The sequence below is a fragment of the Cajanus cajan genome, chromosome 3 (genome assembly GCF_000230855.2).
Source record: "Cajanus cajan strain Asha chromosome 3, NIPB_CcT2T_4, whole genome shotgun sequence".
NCBI classification, from domain to species: domain Eukaryota; kingdom Viridiplantae; phylum Streptophyta; class Magnoliopsida; order Fabales; family Fabaceae; genus Cajanus; species Cajanus cajan.
The window spans coordinates 5,150,165-5,157,571 of NC_138519.1; the positions used below are offsets into that span (position 1 = coordinate 5,150,165).

Genomic DNA, 7,407 nt, shown 5'->3' on the forward strand with positions numbered 1-7,407 from the left:
CCAACACTTCCTTTTTAATAGTAGAGTAATTCTGTTGGGCCTTGTTCCAATGTTTAGATGTAAAAGCAATGCAATTTTCAGTGTGATGCATGCGTTGTTTGAGAACACCTCCATAACCAATGTTAGAGGCATCTGTTTCAACAATCTTCGGAAGATCGGGATTGGGTAGGTATAGGCAGGGTAAAACTTTAACCTGCTGTCTGATTTGTTTTACAATATTGGTATGGACATCGGTCCATGGTGGAGGAGATTTCTTGAGTCTTTCATGAAGGGGTTTGGTGATGTTACTGAGTTGTGGGAAAAAATCAGAAACATAACTTAAACACCTTAAAAACCTCTGGAGTTGGGTTTTCTCAAGAATCTGATTTGGAAATTTATCAGCAAACTCTATGACTCGACAAATTGGTCGGATAGTTCCCTGAAAGATTTCATGACCAAGAAACTTGATTTTTGTCTGGAAGAGACAGATTTTAGTTTTGGAAACAGCAAGGCCGTTTCGTTTGATAACATTGAAGAATATCTCAAGATGCTTGAAATGTTGATCAATGGATGTAGAAAAAATAAGAACATCATCAATATAGACAATGCAAAAATTTGAATAAGGATTGAAAATATCATTCATGATATTCTGAAACTCCGAAGGAGCATTCTTAAGACCAAAAGGCATTACGTTCCATTCGTATTGCCCAAACGGAACAGTGAAAGCTGTCTTATAGCGATCACTGGGATTGATTTGGATTTGCCAAAATCCAGATTTCATGTCAAATTTAGAAAAGATCTTTGCTGAATGTAATCGGGCAAGAAGATCTTTCTTATTGGGAATCGGATATCTAATCCATTGAAGAGCTTGATTGAGAGGTTTATAATTGATAACCAATATGGGAGCACCACGCTCGATTTCAGAAGCCTTGTTAACATAAAAGGTTGCGCAAGACCAAGGGCTCTTGTTTTTTCTGATTAATCCTTTGGAGAGAAGATCTTTGATCTCCTGTTGACAGTGTTTGACAAGCTCATGACTCATTTGGATTGACCGAGCTTTGGTTGGGATTTGTCTATCAGAAAAATCCTTTTCATAAGGAAGACTTACCATATGTTTCTTTCTATCCCAAAAAGCATTAGGAAGATCAGAACATACAGTGTTTTGAAAACGATCATGGAGGCTCATGATCTTTTGTTTGATGAAGGGTTGAGAAAGTTGACTTTCAATATGTTTGAAAGAGATTTCTTCTTTAAGAAAATTGATCTGGTTGAGTTTTTGATCAATCTGATTGAGGCTTCGATGGAGAGGTCGATTGAGGAATTTGAATATAATTGTTTTTCCTAAGTGTTGGGTAGAGATTCCTTCACTAGAAATGTTGATTGGAAAGATTGATTTAATAAATGATGTTCCTAAAATCACATCATTCTTAAGATTTTTTACCAAGAGAAAAGGGGTCTCAACTTGGAGATTATCGTTTTTGATAATTGCCGAAGGAAGCTTATACTGGATTTCAAGCCGTGAACCACTAGCCGTCCTAAGCTTTTCGGAGGTTTTATAAAAGTATTTGGTTGGGATAAGTCCTTCCAAAATACAATTGGAATCGGCTCCAGTATCAAACAGAGCAATAGTTTTTAAGACAAAATCTTCGATAAGAATAGTAACATCGATATAAAATTTTTGGATGCTACATTGATTAATTAAAGCATTGAAAAGAGTATCAGTGGAATCATGATCAGAATCATGGTCCTCATCGTGATTTTTATGGTCCGGCTGAACCATGTCATCAGAAAAAGCTTCAGTTATCTGAGATATAAAGGTCTCATGTAACTGTTGCTTCTTTTTGAGATCTCGGACCTCAGATTTTAGGGAACTGATTTCGATCTGCAGATCCTGAATAGTAACTGGCTTAGCTGCAGATTTTTCTAGGCGCTTGAGGGTTTGAGTGAGATCAAACTTGTTGTTGACAAGCCTATTATCAAGTTGTGAATTGTTAGGCTTGTGCAGGATCTGCTTGAGTTTTTCAAGATACTCATCCCTTTCTTGAGGACCTTGAATAGATTTTAAAACATCGAGGAGAAGATTTTGCTCATCATTGTGAATGACATTGATGAGAGGAGAGTCGGAGCCTTCATCACTAGTGGAGGAAAGGTCGTCATCGGCTTGATCCTCTTCAGAAGAGGACATTTGATTATGAACATCTTCATCACTGTTATCAGATGAGTTGATCAAGAGATTGTTTAACTGATCCTGGATAGTAGGATCAAGATTGAGTTCTCTAACTTTAGAGGAGATTCTACAGAACTTTGCTAAGTGACCTTTGCGGCCACATTTAAAACAAGTCCTGGTTTCCCTAAAATTTTTTGGGAAATTGGTGTCCTGAGGGGTGGTTTTAACAGCAGGAGGCCTACTGGTTCTGGGATTAGAATGCCAAGCCTTAGACCTAGAGATCTTTGGTCTAGGTTTTTGGATTTTGCTTGGCAGAGGCTGAGAAGGTTTTCTACGCTTGTGGGTCTTAGTAGAATCCTTAGAGCAGGGAAGACCAAATTGCTGGCAAAAATTTCCTAAATCCTTGCGGTTCTGGGCTTTTTCTTTGGCCAGCTGATTTTGGATTTTGTCATCTTGACAGATTTTGAGGGCTACTCTTTGGACATAAGCTATGAGATTACCATAACTTAACTGGTTGTAAGGGATGTCACCATTAAACTGGGATCGGATTTTTTCTCTAACCTTATCTCCTAAAGACTTTGGAAGACCAACAATAAAATTTTTCTTTCCAGAATGGTTGATTACTATCATCCCGTGTATAAACTCTAGTAAGGAAGGTGTCCTTATACCACCTAAAATCTCCTAAAGTTCTACACTTAAGATTAGATAGGAGTTCACCAGATCGGTCTTTCCAGATACTAGGATCTCCGATGAAATGTTTGATGATGGCCATGATAAGAGTATTGACAGCATCAGGGATAGACTCACTCTTAGCTGTGGTGATGATATTACCTTCAGCATCAGTTTTGACGGCTGTAAGGATCTCATGTTTCTCTTCTTCAGAAACATAATTATCCCACCAACCTTTGAGTTGCCCAGAAAATCCGGACGTTAAAATCTCAACAATAGCTTCATCAACACTATCTAGAGCAGTTTGATATGCTGTAGAAACCATTGTCATATGTTGAAGAGTATTGAGGATATTATACTCGGTTAAACCATCTATGTTCCACTCATAGATGTTGGTAGCACTGAATGACCGAAAACTTTGATCATTCTTTTCCTCAAGAAGGAGATCTGGGGCCGTGGCCCGATTATAATAAAGCTTAGAAGGCTGCTTCCAGTTGACAGCCTTAGTGATAACAGGATTAACCTGAAGAGCAGACTTATTACTGGGTTCAGTGTCTTCAGAGTTAGAACCTATAGAGGAGGTCCCTAATTTGTTAATCCTAAGAGATTGTTCTTTTTGAGAGGTACTCCTAGTAACAGGTCCTATCTTGACAGATCCGACTTGTGATGAACCAGGGGTATCTAGAATAACAATAGAGCTATCCTTGACTCCTTTAGATTCTTCTAAAGTTTTAGTCCAATTAAGATGGATGGCCCTAAATTTATTTTTAGTCTGACTAGAAAGACTAAAAGGTTTAAACAAGGGTTTGGTAACTGAATCATCATCCTTAGTACCAGAGGACGAGGATTTTTTTTCAAGATTTTCTCCTAAAACCTGGAGATACTTGTTGGTGTAGTTGTTTTGTTCCATAAGGGCTTTAATATCCTGAGCTCCTACGGTTTCATCCGATTTATACTTAAAAGGTGAAGCTAAATACTTATCCTCTAAGTTCGGGATGTGATAACTACTGTTAGGCGGAAGGTCAGATTTAATCAACTTACCATCCTTTCGCTGCCATACAGTAAGTGTATTAACATAAAGGTCTTCTGTGATGGTAATAGTCCAAGGAGGATAGATATTGTTTCTACGAAGGTAGACATTTAACCAATCGAAGAAACACACATGGGTTTGGACATTGTTAAGAAAAGTATAGAACAAATCTATGATCTCTGACCTACGGTTACCCTTAAAACTATTAAGAAACCATTTTCTCTGAGTTGTCCAAACCTCAGAGTAGAATTCCTTTTGAAGGGAAGATTTGTCTATGGTGTACTTATTCATAAGTGACCATATTGCATTTCAGATTGAGTAGGGGAATGGATTTCAGATGAGGTTTCTTCCTCAGCCCTACTGTAGATTGTTCTAGAAATAGACGAAGAATTGTCTAATCCTTGAAGGTTGGTTTCAGGAATAATGATTCTAGGAGCAGAGTTCCTAAAAGATTGGGAGGCTACAGAAAAAGATCTTCTAGCACTATTGTACTCCGATCTAGTAGCTTCTGATCTTGAAGAGAAAGAATTTCTCCGGTCAAAGATGATTTCTACCTTACCGGCCTCAGACTGCTTAATTTCTTGGAATTCTGGGGCTTGTCTAGGTAAAGTTGGGGTTGCTCTATCGATTTGCCAGGATGTAGGTAATTCAACCTCATCCCATTTTATGAGTTTGGGAACAGCCACGTTGGCTTTTGTCATGTCTGTGACAAACAAAGTGGTTTCCCCATCAGTTGTTTTAAGCAGAACCCTTGAATTACAAATGTTCATGACTTTGTATTGGATTCTGTAAAGAAGGGCTGCAGGGATAGATCCTTCTTTCATGTCCAACCCATGCAGTCTGATGTTTAAAAACAGCGAATCTAGAACATTTCTGTCTAAAAGACTCACAGTTTTGTTTGGGAAACAATTGAAATAGACAGGACCATGTCCTAAACTTGTTTCTACGGTTCCTATAAGAGAATCGTGGAAGTCATTGTGCCTAATATCTCTAAGACACATAAGGATTGAGGCATTAAGCCCTTCTCTGATGAGAGGTTTAACAGCTACTTGAACACATCCTATATGGAGGTATTTATACTTCCTAGAATGCTCAGTAATTGATTGCTTTGTGAGAAGGTGGAATTCTTCACCAGTTTGGGGGTCCAAAGGGATGTTGTTTTCGGCAGTCTTGATGATATAATCAGAACTGCGGACATGTTTGTTTTCATCAGGGATGTAAAGCTCATCCTGAGGGATTTTAGGGATTTCCCAGTTATCGATTGCTTGATTGATATCTTCAAAGCAGACTTCCTCTTCGAAGATATTGTTTTTAGGAGGTATTTCCTCCACAGATTGGTGTTGCTCTGTGAGCAGATTTTTGGAAGAAGAAGAGGAGGAGGAAGAAGCTTTGATAGTTAGACGACGGGAAAGGGAGCGAAGGAAATTACTCATGGTATAACAATATCCAGTATCATTGCCCTCACTTGGTTCCATAAGAAGTTATAGTAAGGTCTAAGTTAATTTTAATACAAAACTATCATATAAAATTACCGAAGAGTTAAGGATCATAAACTAATTTTACTCAGAAAAACTTTTTTTTTTTTTTATGATGTAAATGGACATGTCTTGTAATTAGATTTCATCAGCAAAATTAATTTATTTTACGGGACATGTCTATTCCATGTCTAGTAATTCACTTTTTCAGTAAAATTAATTTATTTCACTGGACAATGTTTATAAATAGATATGCTTGTAACTTAAAGTATAGCTCGAACCCACCAACCTATGTTTAATAACGAATAAAAAATTATAACATTATTTTATTTTTTATTTAAAATTCTTACCCTCTAATCACATCATCTCTCAAAATCCTACAGCTTGCAACAATTGTCTTGTGCTGTAATCCACATGGAGCAGCAGTTGCAAGAAACCTACGTTATCCAAACATTTTTGAATACTATATAAAGTTCGAAACTATGGTTAGAATTGAGTTTATTTCATCCAAGTTATGACACATTTCGGCTTGATATGAAGGCATATATATACTACTACATTTAATATTTTTAACGATATTTGTCTACTAAAATGTTATTATAAATTAAGTTAATAGGTTATTGTAATATTTTTTAATTTTTCTTTTACTATAGAGTAACATTTTTTTATCTCTATTTTTTAATAATTATCTTTTAAAATTTAGTTCCACATCGAGTAAAAGAATGATTATTAAAATTATATTGTTCCTTTCTTTAATTGTTTACCAAAATTGAAATCTCACATAGAGTAATAGAATGACTCATGAAGAGTATGTATAATCATAAAGTGAAACACTAAAAATAAATGAACTTTGATATGTGATTTAGATTTAGTGGTGTCTAACTTAAGATATTTTCTCTTTTTTAAAAAAAAATGAAAAAAAAATGATATCTTTAAAAGACTTGTACACAAAAGTCATCATATATAAGTAATAGTACAATCTAATTATCATTTTATACCGTTTACAAAAACTTAGTAATATTTTTAAAAATATCGTCACTAATATATAAAATATTATTAAAAATCTTTAATAACATAGATCATTTTATCTTACATTTAATAAAATGTTACAAAAATGTATTAGAAATATTTATTTATTGTTCAACAACACATTTTTCTAATATTGTTAAAAAAACACATTTTGTTGTAGTGATATTATGAACCATGATTTAAGGGGATTTAGTTTCAAATACTAAGCCTTGCCTAGGTTTTGGTTTGTGATATGACGCCAGAATAACTACTGTGAAGGTACTTCAACTATCCTTGACCAGTCTAGGGTTTTTGCCTGTCATGAGGAACCGTAACATAACTGCCAGAAGATACCCAAGAAAGAATCCCTTTTAACTTTATTCTAATGCATAGAGAATTAGAGATTGTGTTTTCAAGCATCTTCTATATCCTTTTGTATTAATGCAGAGTCAGTTACGTAGATATAATCGAGTAAAGTCAAAGCATGGCATGCATATATAAATTTAGATTAATCAAGTTTTGAGTTTGAGCTAGGCAACTAAGCATTTATTGTGTGATCCTCCTTAGTCCTGATCTTGTTATATAAGTAGATAATGACAAGATTTCTAGGCTTAGTCTTGAGCCCCACGACAGATTCACTTCATTAGAAACACCAGAATAGACAACTTTGAGAGATGGAATATCCTAGGATAATCTAGTAAGAAATAAACAAACCATTTCAAAATGTAATCACACGGGAAAAAGAGACATGGAATTAAATTTGTCATTATTTGCGTTGTTATTCATGCTTGTGGTCTTAGCAGTTACAACTCTTGCCTTTAGGCTTTTATCTTGTAATTTCTACATATGAATCCATTATCCAATGTGATTTTGAAATGTTCTACTTCCAAGTTGGATTCAACTCAGGCTGAACATATACGTGTGGTTATCAACTAGTGTAAAGTGATAGAGTTTTGTCTCAAGGGGCAATGAATCGATTAATTACCAACCAACAAACTTTTTGGGCTAAACCTTGAAAGGGTGAATTTAATTACAATTATGAACAACAAACTAAGTAATAGCACAAAGCAATCACAGTC

At 35.4% G+C, this 7,407-nt stretch overlaps 1 protein-coding gene across 7 annotated transcripts in view; it reads left to right on the plus strand.

Moving 5' to 3' along the window:
* Positions 1 to 7,407, plus strand: part of LOC109803553 (MADS-box protein SOC1) — a 35,596-nt gene that overhangs the window by 11,900 nt on the left and 16,289 nt on the right. The window lies entirely within an intron of this gene.